This window comes from Passer montanus, unplaced genomic scaffold (assembly GCF_014805655.1).
Source record: "Passer montanus isolate IOZ18808 unplaced genomic scaffold, ASM1480565v1 scaffold6, whole genome shotgun sequence".
NCBI lineage: Eukaryota > Metazoa > Chordata > Aves > Passeriformes > Passeridae > Passer > Passer montanus.
In genome coordinates this window covers 9,212,383-9,233,880 of record NW_024371037.1, presented here as the reverse complement: position 1 = coordinate 9,233,880, position 21,498 = coordinate 9,212,383, and the positions used below count along the sequence as shown (strand labels likewise).

At 40.8% G+C, this 21,498-nt stretch overlaps 1 protein-coding gene across 2 annotated transcripts in view; it reads left to right on the top strand.

The window, feature by feature from the left end:
• The first annotated feature begins 2,516 nt into the window (after positions 1-2,516).
• The window catches only part of MET (MET proto-oncogene, receptor tyrosine kinase), an 86,621-nt gene continuing 67,639 nt past the window's right edge, over positions 2,517-21,498 (top strand). Inside the window, exon 1 of one of the 2 annotated variants that reach the window (XM_039726914.1) lies at positions 2,517-2,861. The gene's annotated coding sequence lies outside the window, so the exon portion shown is untranslated. The remainder of the gene's footprint in view (positions 2,862-21,498) is intronic. The other variant, XM_039726913.1, reaches the window with a different exon arrangement.

The window sequence follows — 21,498 nt, the reverse complement described above, 5'->3', positions numbered from 1 at the left end:
ATATTTTCCTTATTGAAATTAAGTATAAATTGGATACATAAGTCTATAAACTTCATTTTGCTACGTGTAATTATGATAAATAATCTCTCAGGTTGTGAACAGAAGTCACAATGAAACCCATAAAATCGAAGTGGACATTTTAGTGTGTTGAAATGCACTACTGCCAGCACACAGAAATCATCCTGTGGTTTCATTCCTCATGTTTACACTTGAAAGTTTAACTTCAATATAGCCTGGCAATTCATTTTTCTAACTCTGTGTTTGTATTCTTGGAAATGTGATAGGGTTTGCTCATCAGCTTCCTATCTCAAAACACGTCAGGGCTGGAAAGCATGTTCCAATACACTTCCTAGTGTGTTCCAGTTCTCTTACTGAACACCCTCACAGACCCTCCTTCACACTTTTGAATTGTTTTTTCCAGTGCCGTCAGCTTTCTAAAATGTGTCACACCATCTTATGCCAGACTGAAGAGGACCAGCTCCTTTTGGACAGGAGAGAGAGAGATTAGGAAAACCTATAAAGAGGCCAGGATGGTGACTAAGAAAGTCACAGTTTCTTTTTCACCCATAACTGCACCTTAAAGGTACTTCAAGCCTCTGAGAAATTGTTCATGGTGCACACATATCATTGCAAGCATGATGAAAGGAGTATCAGATGATTATCAAAGCCTCAGTGCAGTGTCACTGTCTCATAAAACTAACCTAAAATAACATGGCATCAGCATGGTCGAAATGGAAAGGAAACATCTGTTTCTCCTTTTTATGTTAGTGACAATCCATTTGTTAGCTTTAGAATAGCACAGGCTGTCCCACTGATAACAGCCTGGGCGCTGGCTGCTCAGCCCAGGCAGGTGCACAGCGAACTCAGGAGCAGCCTGAGAACAGATAATATGAGGGGCTGTCCTTAGGATGAACTCCGGATTTAAATCTTTTTATCACTTTCTTTCAAAACCCTTAAGGCAGATTCTTCCAAATCTGGTGTGGCTGTATGGAGGCACAATGACTGACTGATCACTAATTGAAGCCCAGCAAGCAGTACAGTCTAATTGTAGCCATGCTTTTCCCTGAGTGGGGGCTGGCACTGTCTTCCTTTTCTAACTGTTGCTGAGTATTAATTGAAATAAAGGTTATTGAAGTAAATGGACAGATTTCCAGACACTTGAAAGAAATGAGATTACATCAGTCGTGAAGTTTAACAGAGACAAGTGCTGAATTCTGCACCTGGGATGGGACAACACTGGATGTATGGACAGACTGGGGAACAAGAAGTTGGAGACCAGCACTGTGGAAAGGGAGCCAGGGTTCCTGGTTGATGGCAAACTGAATTTGAGTCAGCAGTGCCCTGGCAGCCAAGAAGACCAGCCATGTCCTGGGGGGCATCACCAGCCAGGCGAGGGAGGGGATCGTCCTGCTCTGCTCTGCTCTGCACTGGGGCAGCCTCACCTCCAGTGCTGGAGGCAGTTTTGGGCACTACAATGTAAGGAAAATATAAAGCTGCTAGAGAGTGTCCAAAGTAGGGCAATGAAGATGGTGAAGAGCCTTGAGGGGAAGCTGTGTGAGGAGTGGCTGAGGTCACTTGGTCTCTTCAACCTGAAGAAGAGACTGAGGGGAGACCTCATTGCAGTTACAACTTCCTCATGAGGGGAAGCTGGGGGGCAGGCTGCCCTCAATCACACATCTGTTTTTGCATAGAATCAGCTTATAGCTAGGTTAGATGTCAGCAAGTCCATAGGAAAGAGGGGACAGATAAATTGTGAAAGACTAGCAGAAGGGTGGCTAACTGCTTTTTTAAAACGTTTTGTTCTGTTGTACAGCTTTGTCTTTGTACACATCCTGGTGACATCCAAGGCCTAAAACAAATACATACAATATTTAATTTTCCTTACAGAATGTTTTGATGTAAGGTCTGACATTTTTCCCATGGTTAATCATGAAACTGGGCAGTGTTTCTTACAGTTCCTTGTACTTCACTCACGAAAAGCATTCATCAGTTTAAATGGTATGATTAAGGGGAGCAGAGTTGGGGCCAAAAAAGGAAGCAAGCAAAGGCAAAATAGATGTCTCCAGTAACTTCTATTGGAATATGGAGCCTTTCACTTAAAATCTGGTTTAAATCAGTAGCTGCTGAAACTTGTTACCAGAAAAAAAAGATGGATCCTTTGCTGCATGCCCCAGTGTTGAGACTCACAGTCTCTCAGCAGCTCCACAAGTGTACACTGCACAGGCAGTATTGCTGAGTGACTCAGTTTCTCAGCGCCTCTGAAAGATGAAGTCATCATCTGCTTTGCTAACCTTGTGAGGGAGAAACCCCAACCTGTGCAGTTTAGTACCCTGTAGGAAGCACATATGGGGGAAGATAGCTACTTGATAGTCTATATAAACTGAGGTCATTTGTTTGAATTACATGTGGATAGACATTTAAAGCACACTCAGCACCATGATAGTGCAATATGTGCTAAATTTGTTCGCTACTACACAGCCTAGGGGGGGTCTCAGGACAAGCCCAGGGGTGCCGGCCCCTGCCCCGGCCGGGCTCCGCACGGTGGGCGCCGGGACCGGGTACGGGCGGGGCAGGCTCCGCGGGGCAGGGCAGCGCTTCCCGGGCAGCGCTTCCCGGGATGCTGCCGGCAGCGCCCCTTGGCCGCCGCCGAGCCGCTGCCCCTCCCGCTCTGCGGCGCGGCAGGAGCGCGGGGCAGCGTCCGGCAGCGCAGCCTGGAAGTTCCAGCTCGGAGAGAGACCGCGGCTCCGCGCTGGTGGTGGCCGGTCCGACCGCCTGCCGTGCGGCGCAGGGTGAGCCCGCGGGATTCCCCAAGTTGGGGATGTGTACTTTATGGTTGCGCGGCGTTCACAGTTTTCCTTGCGGTATGGCCTTTTTGTTGTTGTTGTTGTTGGGGTTTGTTTTGGGGTTTTTTCCCATTTTTAAAAGCAGAATTTGCTGCGAACGGTAAACAAATGGCAAAGGGCTCATATAATGGCATTCCACCACTGTTTCCATGTCAGCATTAAATTCTCTGGTCTTAGGCTTTTTAAAACTGAATGCACTCCTTAGAAATTGGAAGTTTTGCGCATACATCAATAGGGATTAATAATCAAATACCAGTGTTGTTTAGCAAACTGTGCGTTTGTAACCTGTAGGAGGTTTATTCAAGCTGCAGTGCATGCTTTTCCCGAAGAACCTATGCCCTGTGTGGTAGTTCATTTGCTTTCATCCCACAGGTGCTTTTTTCATTGTCCAGCTGCAAAAAGAGGATGGTGTCTCTTTTTTGTTGTCTTTTTATTTTAGATCTGAGAGGTTTGGATTCATAATCAGGCAAGATAAAGTGTCTCACATGTTTCTCAGAGAGCTGGTTAAATGTTTACAGATCATACACTGCAAGAGCAAAAAGCTAGCCTTTGGCAGGAGCTGCATGTTGAAAACAAAGTAACTTGGAGAATGACTGTATCGCTTGTTCTTTGTGCCCTAATCCTTCTTCAGCACTGTATGATTCTTTTTCTGTCTTTTAATACAAACGGAATCATTTGGAAACTGGGATATTTTGTAAAATGTTCATCTTGCTATTTAGAGAAGGGAGAGTCAACTTCTGTGCCTTTTTGGTGGAGAGGGAATGAATTGTCTTTATTATCCTATAAGGATTCTCTCTTTTTTTTTCTTCTTTTGCTCCCTTTTTCTTTTTTTGTTCTTTTTTTTCTTTTTTCCCTTTTTTCCTCTTTTTTTTCCTTTCCCCCCTTCTCATCAGAGGTTAACCACTGCATAGCAGTTCTTTATTGGTAAGATAAAGTGCGCGTATTGTGGCTGGGGAGGGGTTCATGGATGTGTTATTTGCTCAAGTGTAGATGACAGTGCATCCATAGATGGATGGGAGCTCACTGAGTCAGGGCAAGGCAGCCAGAAAGCCAAAATTCAGCAGAGGTTCAATGAAAAGCTCATGAAAGCAAAGCTAATACCAAGTGTTGTCTTCCCAGTACTGCCTTTCCCATCCTGATTCTCCTGCATTTCTGGTTTTCTGGTACCTTAGCTGATGACCTGTAATCTCCTCTTGCTTGTCCAGTGCAATCAAAGGGGGCAACCTGCCTACTCTTATTCTTCTATCATCTGCAAATGTCTGCTCTGTATTTTTCAATTCAGAGGAGAAATTCAAAGCTTGCTGCCTCCCAAATCTGGCTTCCAGGACTCCAGAGACTAGCTGGCACAGCTGGCTGCAGTGTAAGAGCAGCAGTCTTGCCTTCACAGCCACAAAGGGAACCTGATGCCGGCAGCACGCTGTGCTGGGGTAGCCAGAGAGGCAGAGCTGCAGCAGTGGGAGTCACAGAGCACTGGGTGATCTGCTTTGTGCCATGATTGCTTTGTGGTGGGCATGTGTCTAGACTTTATTTGCTTCAGGCAGAAAGCAAGGAGAGGTCCTCCATCTCCATCTGTGTTTGTGAAATATCTAGTGTAAGGGAAATCCTGCTTGGGCTCTCTCAGCACTACACATCATTTCTTGAACAAGAAAAGAATAGGGTAGCTGAAGAGCATTCTCTGAAACTACAGAAACACAAAATTCAGTAGGGGCTTACAAGGATCTGTTTGGTGCAAAGCAGAAGGAATGTGTGCAGTGTGTGACACTTCAAACACACCCTGCTAGGATTTTGGGTGGCAACACCAGATTTGTGGTAGGCTCCCATGAAACCATGATGTCCAGGCTTTCTACCTCCCTGTTGCTACCTTGCTGTCTGTCCTTTGAGCTGGTGGCACAACTTCATGTTTCATTAGGCTGTTACCCTCAGATGAACCATCAGCATGTGCATCTTCTCTGCTGTGGCCACAGTTGGTGATTTTGCTTCCTCTGCAAAGGTTGTATTTGGTAATTAAACCCGTGCAATGCACCACTGGTGGTCATGCCACATTGCCCCAAGCAGCATGCCATCACCAAGGAGTCAGGGCCACAGCTCCATGCAGGACTCTGAGGATGGCATCTTTTTGCTACAGCCAAGATGAGGAGGTTTCTGTTGTTCTTTTACAAAAATCATGTGTTTTTCTTGGCAGTGGCTTTAAAAATCTCTGTCGCATACATAGCGACTGATGCAAACATGTTAGCAGAAGCCATTTTTAAATCAGTTTCCTTACCCAGGGGAAATGTAGTATAGACAGGGCCTTCAGGAAACGAATAATTAGGTGACCTTTTTCCCCCCAGAATATCAGGTCTGTTTTATGTAGAGCTGTTTGAAGTCACACAAATTCTCATTACTCTCCAAATCTCTAACCTTGCCTTGTTTAAGATACCTTTTAGGAAATCAAATCAGTGTTTCAATCTAATTTCCAAAGGCATTCAAACACATGGTATGTGTGCTAACTTGTTTCCTCTAGCATTAACAAATCTAGCAAATTGCCAAGCTATTTGCCTTGAGGAAAACTATGATGTTGTACAAGAAGATAATGTATTTTTTCTTTCCAATTTTAAACATAAGAAAAAGGAGAGGTAAAGTTATCAGACCACATTAGTCCAGGATATAACTCCTTTGAAGCAAACAGTGTTCCCAAGTAGATTGCCATGGTTTTTGATCTGTTCTGGGACTTTTTAGTCACGCTGTGATTTTTTTCTGTCACTTGATGTGGCTGGATGGAGACCGAGTCCTCTTGGTTCAGATGGACTTTCATTGAATTAGTTGCAATTGAGTAAACCAAATATGGGAGTGGAAAATAGAAATGGAGATAAATAATTTGAGGGACTTATAACCCTCAAATTTTAAGTATTTTATAATGCTTGTATTTTAAGGAGAGGCTGTGTGCACAAGCCAGGCACAAGAGTGTGTGTGGTGCAACAGGAGCAGTGAATGGTCTGAAACCTCTCCTCTGCCTCTCTTCCCAGCACGCCAGTCTCCAGGGAAGCAAGTGCTCCAGAACATTTAATTTTTCAAGCAGTTGTCAATAACAGAAGAGTTTCTGCAGTGCTGAAGAGTTTAATAAGCTTAAAATTCTTAAGCGAAATGCTGCTTTTTCTGTGCATCTTACAGCTCTGATAGTCTCTTCTGCTTGTCCCAAGAAAATTAACATGCAATTGTCCTTTTGCGTGGAAGGCAGCAAAAGGTTCGTGTTTGAATTCATGATAAATTTGATTACAAATGCATGGGGAAAGAAAATTGCCAAATGCTTTCAGAAGATTTTCATTTTGCTCAAGTGTTCACACCATGGCCATCACCATGGTATTTGATAGCTATCCCCCTCGTTGTGTACCTTGCAGCATTACCCTCACATTGAAGGGTCACACGGGTGTATCTTTTTTTCCTGTAATCATACAAAAGTAACAATTTTTTAGGTAAGTTTCTTTCCTTTACTGCAGTTCCTTCATTTTTATGTTTATCCAGATAAACAGTTTCAAAATCTTTTTGACATGTATGGTTACCATTTCTGTGAGGGATCAGTGACCTAGCTTGATAAATTTAAAAGTTCAGCAATAAACCTAAATATGTGACATTTATTGAAATTCATTCTTTGCCATGGAGCTACTTTCTTTCAAAAATATTGAGAATAGTAAGGGATTGCATCTGCAATTTGATTAAATCTACAGTTGTTACCATTTGCCTTCTGAAAATTGATTCCCTCCCCTCCCTGTCCCCCAGTTTGACATGCTTATTGATTAAAAATTCTGCACTGGCCTAAGCTAGCATATATTTGTTAGTGTTTGTGTGCTTCCCATGCAAGTTCAGACAGGCTTTCAACTGTGGAAGCCAACTCTATTCCTAAACTATTGGAAATGGTAAGGTTCCTTAGTAATTGTTTTAAACTATATGATGACACATCTTTGAACCCCATTGTACGAAGGAAAAATACCTTCTGACTGGAGAGAGGTTTCCTGTTTATGTGTGTGTTTGCTGGAATTAAGCCTTCCCCTGTGTGTTGGCTGAGTATTTTTTTGTAATCCAAAATGGCAACACAGCAAGTCACCTCCAGAGTTTATTTTTTGGACAGGATACAGGTCTTTTATTTTCAAAATAGCATGGTTCTGGAGTTGATGATGAAGCACAGGGGCCTCTCAGTTACACTTCTACAAGCAGACTCAGTTAATTGAGGAGGCACACTTACAGAGACAGCTAGATTTAAGCAACAAGTAATTAATTTTTATTGACAATTTTATGCTATGTAAGTTGTTCACTTCCCACACAGGATGTTTTTTGCTTCAGCCAGATTTTATTTCAGCATAGGATATGAAATTTGCCAAATATATAATTTATTTTATAAAATAGCTAGAATTGCAGCTTTGGTTGTGACTGAACAGTCACATAAAATTCTCTGCTTCTCTTTAGAAAGACCAGGCCAGCAGGTGGCCTCCAGGTGGTAGCCCTACTGCAGGGGATGGCATGTAATACCTGAAGGGTTTTCAGCTGTTGAGATATCGGTAGCTGACCAAAAATACAGCACATACAGTACTCTTGCCTCTTGGTGTCTGGGGCGTGTAGATTTGTGACCTTGTGGTGTGCCCTTGCACCCTACCTGCCATAGCTGTACCTCCTTCAGGGGTAGAGGTGGTGAGAGTCAGAAAGGCATTTTGCCTACAATGATAACAAGGCTGGACCACCATGAATTTAGGGAGTAAAGTTACAGTTATTTATGAAATACAGTGTTAAGGTTTCTGGTTTGCTTCAAATAATGCTCATTTTAAACAACTGTCTGGGACTGGGAGAAACCTGGACTAATGGACTGATTACACTGAGCATTTGTTAGGGCTGAGAGCCACATGGCCCTGGTGTGGGATGTCCACACCCAGCCCCAGCTTTGCCGGCCGCTACCCCTGCCCACATCTGGCAGAGCATGCCCTCAGCTGAATTCCATCCCTTTATCACCCACCACAAACACTCAGGCCTCCAACAACACATGTGGGTCTTAGGAAAATGGCTTTTTTTACCTGTTTTTGTGGTTGTGCCGCTTTTCTGGTAAGAACCCTGAGCAAGATTGTGGCCTCATTGTTGTCCCTGGGAGTTTTGTCACTGACTCTTCATGGACACTCAATTTAGCTCTCCTTCTCTGTGTGTCTGTACCATATTTGAAAAATGGATTTCCTCTTCTCTGACTTTAATAGAAAGTTGATGTATCTGTTTTGACACAAAATTTTTCTCATTAATAGTTGTACAAATTGTTAAGTCCTGCAGGAACCATCTACTTTCATCTAAATTTTGTGGAAAAAAATTCTTTCTGAGCATGTTTAATAAGTTAGATGAAAGCAATTATCATCTAGAGTTAGAATTCCAAACTCACTTATTTAATGTTTCTTAACTTAATGTTTCTTTTGTTTCTCTGTTTATTTTTTAGTTTGTTTGAGCTGGATGCTCAATCTCACCTTTCTTTTACTTTGTTTTGAAACTAATCTAGCTAGTGAAATTTCAAGACTGATAGAGGTCTATTGTGCCATGTAAATGCCTAGAGACATACATGGCTTTTTATTGTTTTGTCTTTAGCTGTATCATAAATAAGAGTGCGTTTTGGGTTGGTTGACCCAAACTAAATCACCAGAATTTTAGGACCATCAGAGATATTAATTAAGACATTGGGGTTTGCTTCTCCCCGCTACACACCCGCATTGTGGATGATCCTGTGAGGATAAAGTAGCAAGTTTCCAAGTAAGCCCAGCATTCCAGGCTGGCCCAGAGAAAAGTCCCAAATCTGTGGATTGACCCAAAGCATGACTATAAAGAACAAACTAAAACAACTCCACAAGCTTCATTTGTCTTAGATATATTCTGGGGTAACTCAGACTTGGATTGTTGTCCATCTTTGAGACTGTTCTACATTCAAAATTGTATTAGGATTTCTGTTATGGGAATTCCATATCCTTTTATCTATTGCTATTATTTATCCTGATATCTGTTAGGGGTGTTATTATATGGGTATTATTATATATACTTCCATGTGTCTTCTCATCCAAATAGATCAGATTCTGTTAGGTCTGAGAAAGCTGGATAAAAGAGAGCAAGGCAGCTTTGCTGGAGACAATGGGAGGTGTTGGTATTTGAATTAATGATAAAAGTTGATTAATTGCCCTCTCCTGATGTCACTGAAAATGTTAAATAAGTTAATTTAATTATATTCAGTTTTTCTGTCTATTTCTAGAGAGAGGGTACTAATTTTACATGTTACACATTACTGTCTTGTAAAACCTTTTCTTAAACTCTTTAGGTTTATTGCTTTTGCTGTTTGGATTAGAGGCCAATATTTTTCCTGAGGGAAAATGTTCCTTGTTAATACTCAGTATTCAATATCATTCTTACAAATGCCCAAAGCTGAAGTACAAATATATATATATAATTGCAATATTAATAATCTTTTAAAGAGGAGGTAGAATGCAAAGAGTAATAGGCTCCAGTAAGCAGTGAGCCAATGTGGAGATCCCTGTGTGTGTGATAAAGCACTTCTGCATCAGAGAAAATAATCCAAATTTCACCCTAAAAATGTATTTACCATCCATTTAGATGAGTGGAAAATGTTGTTCATGTTTGAAGATGCAATTTAGCTTGCAGCAGATGATTGAAAACTATCTTAACTGTTGTTTAAGTCTTCTGATGAAGGAAAAGAAAACTTTGATGAATGAAAACTTTGAAGGCTTTGCTTTTGCCTTCCTATACATGTTCAAGGATGGAGTGCTGCATGATAATGAGTTTTATCACTGTGTGTATTTGAGCACTTTCAAATAGTAAATGGGGGTGTTTCCCCAGTCAGGATGTAGGTGCCTTTAGTTAAAGTCAGGGTGTAAGTTCTATCATCTTCAGTGCAAACTATGCAAGAGTTGAAAACAGAGGACCTGATGTGCACTGTGTTTTTATGCTTTACTTTGATTTCTTCATTTCCTAGTATTTAGGGTATATTAAGCCTATTGCAGTCAGAATCTGAAATTCCCAAATGTCTGTTTTGCCTGGTATTGCAAACGCTGGCCTTACAAACAAATTACCAGAGTACATGACATGGTGGCAACATTTCACTGTGTCCTTTTCCCTTCTCAGAGGATTAAATAGCTCCTTTTCTGGGAATGTCCTCTCCTGTGACATTTTCAAGACCTTGTCAACTCTCCACCATAAATTTCCACAATGGGAAAATCCTATTGAATCTAGCATGGGAACCTTACTATAAGCTTCTGAATTATCCTATGAAATTTAATATTCAATCTGTTTGTGCTTCAGAACTGCATGTTAAAATCTCATTACATTTTATCTTCCATTAAATCCCATAGAATTCAGTTATTATTTCTATCAGATTACATTTGATTTTTGCTCTTTTTATCCTGACCTTATGTATACAAAAGAGAGGGATTGCAAGGCATGTCCATTTGTGAGAAAGGGATGATTCTCTCCTTCTCCTGGTTGTATTCAAAAAGACTTAACCAACAACAGTCACCTTTTTTATTTCCCTGGGTGACTGTGGAAGGCTACATGAGGGGAAGTGTTGTGAATGCAGAGCATGCTAATAGAAGTTGAGAGAGGTGGGAGCCAGACAGAAGGTAAGTAAAGTCAGCACAAGTGTACATGAAATCACAAAAATCATTAATGACATTCTAATTGCAGAACTGAAGCCTATGATTTTCATGCAGAGTTAAAAAAAAAAAAAAAAAAAAAGGAAAATACCTTGAGTGGTCATTTTCAGTTAGAAGGCCTGTTTTCCAGGTCTGTGGAGTTTTTCCTTTCTTCTGAAAACACATTTACAAAAATAACTATGTATTTGCTTTTCTTCAGATGTAAGGTGCCATGATAAAATCAGCAGGGGTAGAGCTCAGATAAAACTTTGCTGCTTCCTGAAGATGGCCAAGTTGCATTTTTGTTTGTTTGTTTTCAAACTGAGAAGTTTTCATGTAACATACTTTGAAAGAACTTCTTTTATGCAAATAATGCCACAATTCTCTTGTCAGTGAAACACAAGCTGAGCAGGTAAACTGGAATGGCTTAAAAATTCCTCTGGCTGCAGTGGGAGAGGTCCCTGCTTATCTGAGCAGAGTCTGTGCACCCAAAATCCCCTGCAGGGCCCAAAGTAAGGTAACAACCAGTGAATTGTTTTCACAGTATAAAAAGCCTTTCAGGAAGCAGCAAGGAGCAATAAGAGGTGGCTTAAAAATAAGAAAGTCCCCCTTTCCCAGCTGCAAGAGGGAAATCTAAAGTTATGTTATTTACTGAGACCACCATCACATGCTATTAACAGGGGTAAAAGCCCATCAGTCAAATATTTGACTACTCGTGGTTTATAGGGATTTCAACGACTTATGGTAATGCCTGTGTCCATTAGCTAGTTACTTAGAAATGCAGCGTTGGTTAATTCAGCCTTTCTGTAAAGAGTAATTATTATCTTCATTAACAATATATAAGATTTTAAAGATTTACTGTTCTGCACCTACTATTCCTGTTACGTCTTCTACATTTCAGTATTTACCCTCTATCATCTATTGCTCATTTTAAATGAGATAGTATTGAGATTCTGTCATTGCCAACTGATCTGTCTTTCAGCCTGTCTTAAGCACCCTGTTCTCTAGTCCTTAGTCAGCTCAACTATCACAGGAATCAATGAGAGTAATGATTGCACAGAGCCTGTGCAGTCAAGTCTTGGAAAAGATGATGGCTTCACAGTGAAGGAATGTAGCTTATCCTGCCCTAGCTTAGGTCCAAAACCAGGCTTTTGGGTGAAAGCGAGGTGTAGAAGAGTTGAGATCTGTCCATCCTCACCCCAAACATCTGTATCTTCTTCAAATTTAAAATGCTTAAGTGAGTAATTATTAATCATAAGTAGTCCATATTTTTGTCTGAACACAACACGCATGGTGCTAATAATTAATACAATATAATTTGAATATTTTAGTAGGAGGAGGGATGTGAAAGAAAATGTTCCTGCTAAATGATAGTGACCTTTGTTCAGCGCTCAAAATATTGAATCAAATATCAACTGTTTAGTAAAACATCACACTCAGGAGCAATTGTTTCACTATGAAGTCCTAAATTTAAAACATACATTTAGAGACCAATTTCCAATTTTACCTCTGGCATTTTATTTTTCTTTTGGATAAACAAGATTAATGTTATGGGGAAAATCCAGAGAGTCTGCTTTGGCATCTCAAATGGGGTTTAGAGTGAGTTCACGGCACAAATCCAACAAAGGGATCTAAAAAGCTAACACTGGCCACAAAACTCTCAGGTGCTTAGATTAACCAGTGTCAGCATTTTGTGCTGAATATTCCCTGGATCTCACCTGAGCTGGAGTTCTGGAAGAGAAGACAGAGCAGTAAGAGCCTCTCAGTCCTGGCTGGGTTACAGCTCCCAGCCAAGCTCCTTTGCAGTGCCCAGACAGGATGGAGCCAGGCACAGGTCCTGCTGCTGACAGGCAGCTCCAGCACCACGCGCCATCCCCTCTCCTCCTCCCAGCTGGCTTGGCTCCAAAGCATCAGGACAGCTTTGCCCAGGAGGACTCACATTCAACCCTCTGCATCTTCCCCCAGGACAGGAAGAGGAGGAGGAGAGTGAGGAATGCCATGGAGTGGTAGATTGCTGGATGTCATGACAAAAGGGCAGGAGAGTGCAGGCAGGGGCTGCAGAGAGAGGGCAGGGGGCAAAAGCAGCAGAGCCAGTCCCAAGGCCTTAGACCTTTGGCCAGCCTGTTCATGCAGGGATGAGGACCATGGTTTTAAATCAGCCCGTTTATTGCAGGCACCATCCTACAGCTCAGTGTTTCTGTGCTATACCTGTAGTGCTATCAGCACAAAGCCTTCTGTGTTTTGGAGGTGTTTTGTAAGAATGGATTCATTATCCTCATTTCACCTCTATGAGAAAGGTAAATACCCTCTTGAAGTTTGGAAACAGCCTCTTTGTTTATCTCACAGACTCCTTATCTGGCTCCAGGTTTCCAAAAGAAGCATTCCAGGGTCTGAACAAGCCCAAAACCTTGCTCTGGGCCCAGTATAAATGTGAACCTCTGAGGAGCAACAGTTGCACATTTAAGCTTCCCAGGTCTCTTCAAATGAGGGGAGAGGGCAGGCTGAAAGAAAGTAAATGAACCAGCTGAAAAATCCTTTCAGAAACAAGCACACAAAAAAGATCCCATTAGCATGAAAAAACTCAGAGTGCGCAGCCATCCTTGAACTCCTTCTTCAAACTATTGAGCTTTTCAGCATCTTCTGAAGGTCAACACAATATTTCAAAATAAAAACTGTGCCTGACGGACCCTTGCTGAGGGACATCTGCCAAAAAAAGGGGAGCTGAGGCTGCTACAGATCAGCCACTCTCCTGATTGCAGCTGTGACACTGTTGCCTCTGGTGAGAGCCAGGATGTCAGATAGGCTGGTCCCAGGCCATTTCGGGATTTATGAAGGCCAATTCCGTAAAGTCCTTGGAAGGCGATCATGAATCACAGGTTCGCAGCGAGGCAGCGGTCATGCCAATGAGTCGTCATTAACTCCCTTTCTAAACTGAGTGAAAGTAGGGCATCAGTTAAAGTGCACTGCAATAACATAAACTTACAGTGACAAAAGCGAGGTCAGCATTAAAAAGAAAAGGTCATAACCTCCTAACCAAACACAGATGGGAAATGAACACTATCCTTGACATTGCTCCTGTTTGATTATCAAAAAGCTGCTATGAAGCTAAGTAGACCATCAGGTTATTAACTTTGGTATCAGATTATGTATGAAGCTGGGGCATAAATAAAGACCTCATTGCTTTCACTAGCAAATTTACAAACACAGCCAATTCAGTTTTGTTTGTAGCTGTTTTGAGTGTTTGCATCACATTTTCACTTGGGGCAAAGACCACCAAAGCTTTGCATAGAGGTGGTTTGTGTTTGGCAGGGCTGATTATCTCAAACACAGCATTACACAATCATGGTTATACATTGTGGAGCCAGCTTGAGCATGGAGGGAGTGCAGTCTGCTTTCCAACACTAAGTATACATGCAGACAAAGCACAGTATCAACCAGTTCAACCCACAAAAGTTCCTAGATGCAAGGAGATGACTTGGAGGCAACTTAAAAGTCCTCTGCACAGTGCTGACACAGGTCCACAAGCAGAGGTTTTTCTTGGTTTTTCCTTTCCCTGGATAAGCCATCCCCAGCAGGCTGAGTAAAGGAGAGCTGAGGGTCTCATTCCAGCCTTTGGGCCAGTTCTCCAGATCTGTGAGCCCAGCTCAGTCATGCAGATGTGCTGATCTCACTGGGACCCTGAACAGTTAGACCATGACATCTCAGCTTGACGAGCTGTGTATCAAGCAAGGCATCAGCAACCTTTTGGAAATCCTTGACCATAAGTTTGGTTGCTAATTTGCCTTGTGGTTCTTGGAGACGTATTAACTGAGAGGGGTGAAGTCATGGCACACAGTGGCATGCTTTATGTGTGCCCAGCAAGCAGAAAGCTGCTGCCTGACACCGTCCCGCCAGCTCTTCCAGAGGAAAGAATGGAGCCAGCCCAATTTATTTTGCTTAGTATCCTAGGTATTTGTACCACACCTTGGAAGAATTCAGGGACTTCTTGGGTTTTAGTTGCTGATATTATTATATTTATTATGGCATTAAAATGAAACTTGGTAATTTGGTGGGCATGTAGATTCATTGATACCATTCTAATAAAACATACCTTATCATCTTATTTTGGTACAGTTGTCATATATAATATACTTTACCATCTGTATCTGTTGACATATAGAATTTTTCTTTTTTTTTTTTTAACAGATTAATGTTTGGCTGTGAAGAGTTGTTATCTCAGGGACTCCTAAGAACCATTAGCAGCAAATGACAATTAAACTGCAAGAAATGTCCCACATCAAGATCATTCATAATTGCTGTTAGAACATTTAGATCAAATCTGTATGCTGTCTTGGTTACTCATGGCTATCCTCCTTTTAATCTTTTTCATTTTTATGACCCATGCCATTCCTTTAATTATCACAGTATGGAAGGCTGTTAGCTTTACAAGACAGGAAAGGCTTCCAAAATATGCTCTGCATTTCAATACAAGAATTCAGGTAGATAGCTGTTATAACCATAAAACATAAAGTAGCAAGTCTAAGTGCTGAGACTAGTTGAGGGAATTGAGCTAAAACTGTGCTTGCAGCCAGGTTTGCCAACTTGGCTCTTTACAAAAGGAGGAACTACATTCCAAGGAAATCACACTGTTCCCATTCAGTACAGACAACCGCAAAATACTCAGACTCATGCAAAAAAGTTGATCTACAGGATCAACTCAGAAATGCAAGTAAGTTGCTTTCTCCTACTATGAGGTGTTTCTGTAACACCAGAAACAAAGTCTTAGATATTTATGCAAGCTTGTGTGATTTCCTCAGTCCACCAGGGTGTGTGTGCATTTATCTCAACTCACTAGAAGTTGATAAAGGCCTTTGCTTTGCATATGTGGTGAAAATAGATAAGAGATGAATTAGTCTGTTCGAACATGGAATATTGGACGTGACCCCCAAATATGTCCATATGCCTGACCCAGAAGATCAATATTGCCTTGTGTTATTAGTCATGGAATGGACTGTATCAAGCATAGCATGTTACTTTACTCACACACACATAGCTCTTCTTCTGCTTGTACTGAACCTTTGGACTGAGTTAGATGTTCATAAGTCACCCATCAGGCTGAATTATTTGCAGCAGTTACCAAGCTTAAATCTATGATAGGACTGGGTTTATTTTACTTCAGTTGCAGTGGTAAAGAGCCACAATAACTTCACAGTTATTTTCTTACTGAAGTTCCACAATTGCTAACTTGCATCTCAGATGAGCAGGATGGAACAATTGTGTTGTTCAAAGTTTGCTTTCTATTTTCCTGTTATTGCTAAACAATACAATAGTTTTCTTTTAAATCCTCCCATCCTTATCATCCAGATGTGGAAACCTGTCCTCTTCCATTTAAAGAGCCAAATCCATCTGCAAATATAAGCAGGAAGAAACAGGGAAGGTTCTAGCTTATTTGGTGTATTTCTCTGGTTTTCAGTTATTCTATGTATATTCTGAACTTCTAGTCCATGTTCTTTGTGGAATTGATTCCTCAGACCTTAAAATGAGTATTACTTTCTCACATAAGAAATTTATCTCAATTGCAAGAAATGCTGTATTCCACCTATTAAATTAATCTTTTTGAGCAATATATAGCTCTTGATCGGTTCCACTCATTTGTAATATGTCAGTGAGTGTTTGCTGAGGTTCATTACAAAAGAACCTGTAGTGCCATTGTAGCCCATCACAACGAAAAATGATTAAATAAATCCAGTTGTGCTAGAGACCCATGACATGAGTTGGCTTTAGGATGTTAAGTTCTGAAGCAATTCAAATAAAATACTCTACTTCACTGGAGGACACCTCCAAAAAATGCCAAATGAGTGTAAGAATGGCATTTTCTCCACTGCGAAGGCTAGATTAGTGTTCTTGTGGTTTAAAGCCTGTTAAAAATAAATGTGCTAGACAACAAAAATGCTTCTTTTGATAGCTGCTGTCATTTATAATGGTATATTAGATCCAGTAGTAGACTATGTATATTAGAGTGTGTTTTATTCAGGGAAAATTTAATTTTTTTATGTGTTTGAATATTGTAAGGAAAGGCTTACAGATCAGTTGAACCTGCTAATGAAAGCAATTTCTTCTGACACACATGACTGCACTGTGTATGTAGAGGATTTAGTTAATGGTAGATCCTCCAGCAATTGCCTAGACTGTGCCCTGCCCAACAGTTCTTCCCCATCAGCCATCTGCATGCACACACACCTCTGAGAATAAAAATAGCAAATAGAAACCTCCCAGCTCTGCTATGAATGAATTTATAACCTAAACCACTGATAATAAGTTCTTTGACTCTATACTCTGGAAAACTGAATTGTGCTAGAGTGAATACCATGCTGTAGGAAAAATAATGTTGCCACCCTAGTCAGGATGAGTGACTTAACCTAGAGCTGAAGTAGTGCTTAAGTCAAGGGAACATGAATTTTAACTCAGATTAGCCATTTGAATTCAGGGATCATTTGTATGTTTCCTGCTGTCTTACTCAATTTCCTTGTTCTCTCTGTTGTCTTAAGGTAACTAAGTTCAGATTTAAAACCTTTTTTTTTACCTCTGAACTTAGAAAACAGGTTACCCTCACTAAGTGTTTTAGATATACTCAACCTTGTGTACAGATGCAATTGGTTAATTGAAAAGTCTGATGAAGACACAGCCATTGTGAGCTTTATCTGTTGAAGCTGATGCCAGTGCTGTGGCAGATTTGCAGCAACTGATTAAAACTGGATGAATGGACTGTTATCACCCCCTCTCATTTTCCCTGTCCTCTTAAATGATGATGTTCTCTCCATGGCACAGCCTCTGAACCACAGGGAATCAGGTCCTGCACTGGCACAGATTTTAGTCCAAAATAGCAAAGCAAACTGAAGTCTCAGGAGGAGTAGTCACTAGGGTTATTCTATATAAATTTGCCACCTCAACTCTGTCAGAGACCAAAGTAACAAGATATACTCTCTCACTGGAAAAAGTATAAAACCATATTATCAGCTTTAAAAAAAGGAAAAGGCTACCATTTGCTGACAATAGAGTTTTTGAAACATGAATTAACATGGCTCTGCTGTCACCTAACCTGAAATGACCTATCTTAGGACTAAATATGTTCTTGTACAAACACTCTCTCAGTGGGATAGAGGACCCTGCCATTTCCTTTTCTGTAATAAAGCAAGGAAAAATGAGATGCACCAAACAACGAACAAAATGCTTTCATGTCAGCATGTTGTCTGAGGTTGTGCAGATCCATGGAGTGCTTGTGATTAGAGATAAATGGGACCCAAGTTTCTGAAATGAGGGAAAGGCAAACAAGCATGGCTGTGTTTTCTGGCTTCCTTGCATATGCCAGCTTAAACATATTCCACAATTAGGCCAGGCCTGACTTGTCAGTACAGTTGCAAACAGCGTCAAGGAGAGACATGATATTCAATATTTACAAATTATCACCCAAGTCATAATTAGAGGGAATGAAACTTGTAGGAAGAAGATTGCCATTGGGAAACTTAATGGTACGAAAACAAAGCACCAGCCATAGCATTCATATTAATATGACACATCATTACCAACCATTTGCAATGGTTAACCAGAGTCTATTTTCTCATCAGTTTTACTGGCTACTATCTGATGAGGGATGGAAAAATGAGCACATCATGACACTGGCTTTGAAAATATCTCTTACAAAAGGAATAATCCATGGCAGCTATTGCTCACTGATGGCTATCACAGGCCAAAACTTACAAGTCATCTGTAGACACGTGAAGGACACACACGTGTCACAGGAAGGTCACAAAAGATTGAACAGCATCCATCATTCAAACCAAGCAGAGAAACAAAAGGTTTCCTTGTTTTCATTCTGCAACTGATAGAGAGCAGCTAGTTCTTTGACCTGTAGCTATAGCACAAGTATTTTGGTTCTAATTCATCAAAACTCTGTAAGTTCAACAAATTACATTTGAGTTTATGCTACAGTGAGCTGTTGGACCTTTGAAGAAAGACTGAATTTTTAATTCACCAAAATTTCTCTGCTTCTTCAGGATGTATTCAGGTGAAGGGTATTTGCAGTGACCTGGTCTGAAGTTTACAAAAGAGCAGCTCTGAGCTGGAGCTTGCAGTGTAGGAATAGAGGAAGAACCTGGGTCAGATGCTGATGAAAAGTGGCACCAAATGCCGTGAGACTCTGAGGAAGAAGCAGCAGAGTTTATATGATGTGAGGACTGTGAAGTACATAGTGCTCTTCACATGATTCCTCCATGTTCTCCCTAAGTGATAAATGTCTCACTGTAGGGCATGTTCCTTCTGGTGTCAGGCACCTTGAGAGAAAATTCACAGTATGCTGAAGACATGGGCTGTGGAGAACCATCTTCCCTAGAGAGCTGCCCATAAATCTGACCCAGAGCTTCCCATAGGTTGGAATCAGCAGATTTCTGTCTGGGAGGATGCTTGAAACATCTCAAAAGAATACAAAGGAAAGCACTATGATGAAACTCAAGTAGAAGAGAAAAGATGACTTGGTTTTCATTTATTCCTCATATTTTCCTTCCTGTAGTGGTAAAATAAAGTACCTATTATTCCTGGCATCCTTTACATCATGCTGAATCCCACCTTTGTTCTTACTGTTAAATTTTCCATTCCAGCCTCACTTGCTGAAGGAGTCTAAGGTGGAATTTTTGGTCTCCAGAGCATAGATTGAAATCAGTGGTATTTTACTGAGTGTAGGCAGAGCAGACTGTCTGAGGATACTGGCCTCACATCCCAAAATATGATTGGAGTGAAAGAATATGTCAGATAATATTTATGGCTCTAAATACCCCTGCAGCGCACACTGGTACTGATGGCTGGACATCTAGGGATCCTCTTTTTCAGACATTGGAAGAATAAGGAGGATTGTAAACTGAAAACTGAGGGACCTATTGGGTGGGAAATCTATTTGGGAACATTAAAACAAAAACACGAGTATACTGCAACAAATAAGGTGCCTGTCAAGTAACTTTCCTTCAATCTTTTTTTCCTGTGTTGGTGGTGCCTCATCCTCATGCAACTCTTGTCCCACCCATTGCTTTGTCTCTCAACACTGCAGGCCTGCCTCTGTTAAGTGGGTTTAAACTTACTGCAGTAAATAATATATCTACCTCTTCCTGGTGTCAGAAATAGGGCACTTCTGGAATTTTCTGCCTAATCTAGTATTTGTCAGAACACGTTGACTCATCAGAAGTGAATCTGCAGGAATGCCTCCGTTTCAGCAGTTTCTTGGGTGAAGTGCTGGTTGAAAAGAGGCAGACAGTCAGACCAGGCCCCTGCTTCTCCCAGTGCTGGGACCTGCACTTGACACTGGCCAGGCAGTATATGAACATGATTGTTCTTGGATCATGTGCGAATTCTGGGTGTTTTACACAAACTTTGAAAGCTCTTGGTTTCATCCCATCACAGAGCAGGAAAAAATTCACAATAGCAAGATGTTACAGAGGATGAGAAGACACTTTCCTGCCCTATACAATATGGAAGTCATCAGTTTGTGTACTGGGACTATTTTTTGATTATAGCAATATCCTTTTTCTTTTTTCTTTTTCTTTCAAATCCAAGCTAGATTTCTTTCCAGGATTCTGTTATCACTAATTAATATAAGAAAAATGTTACTGATTTGAAGGAAGAGCTTTATGTCTCAATACTAGAAGTGTGACTTGTTTTTACCAGCTAATACTTGCAAATAGCCTGTGTTTCTGATTTTTATCCCCAACTCTCAATCATGATTCTTATCAGATAACAGGGAGGAAGAACAATTGCTTTCCAAAAACCTGTTATTTTGTGTAATTAAAGAGGTAAACCACAGAAAGAATTCAGTGGACGCTGAAATAAAGCATCACAAGAATTATTGATGGATTGCTTTAACCAATCTAGTGAAAACACTAGATTTATACACAGCTGAAACAGCTCTGGTCTCTAGTAGTATTTTCATTTCCTAATGAAATAAAAAGTTGGTACAGGTTCCTATTATTCAGTTTGTAGTTTTCATGATCATCTATTTTAAGTTCTTCCAGTGGTCAGAAGCATTTCTTGATCAGCAACAATTGCCTAACTATAGCCAAACTTAGAGGGATTTTCCCAAAGTATGTGATCATATTGCTGTTAGAACGCATAATTGTTTTCTCCATGAAGAAGCTAAATTTGGCTTAGCAACTGTGTCATGATGTTGACAGAAGATATCTGGTGTGACAGGGCATAGTGTGGATACTGCACTGAAATGCTCATAACCACAGTTCATTTCATTGATCTTTTAAGGGGGTGAAATATCACACAAGTCGTCTGCCTTTGGTTTTTCAAGCCACATCAAACAACTGTGTGGAGATGTAAAAGAAAAAGAGAGAAGTGCTAGGTGGTTTGATTTCATCAGTTAATGGCTGTAGGTCACTTGATAGCCCTTTGTTTACAATACAGCGATTCGCCTGTATCTTGTAAGGCTCACCACAGTGACTTACTGCTGTGGTACAGGGCCTAAAATAAAGCTTGCACATGCCAAGCACCACATGATGCATAAAATATTCTAATAATACATTACAAAGCCTTGTCAACACTAAGGAGAATGACTATTCCAAGAAGTAGGGCTGGCTGAAAAAAGACATTCTTTTTTCCAAACTGGGCTTTTATGAAACACAGTGATTTGGGGAGCTGGGGGTGGGGGGATGTTCTTCATTTGGGCTGGTGGAGAGGTGTCTCTTCCTTGGTTAATCAAAAATATCAACAGAATATAAGTCCACTCAGCTCAAATCTTCACATTATTGCATGTCTTTTCTATTTCTTACTTTTTATCAGCTGTGCAAGGAATCCGTTCAGCCCTTTGAGAACTTGACAAATATCTTATAACCACACACTGAAGTGCTCCAACTGCTTTGTGTGCCATTGTGTCCTAAGTTTGCTAAGTTTTGTTTTTAGCTATGTGTACACCATCCTGATCTAAACTGTATCAGTCAGCTGGTGTAATGCAACATGCCGAGGGGTCTTGAGAAATTCATCATAAGAAAATCCTT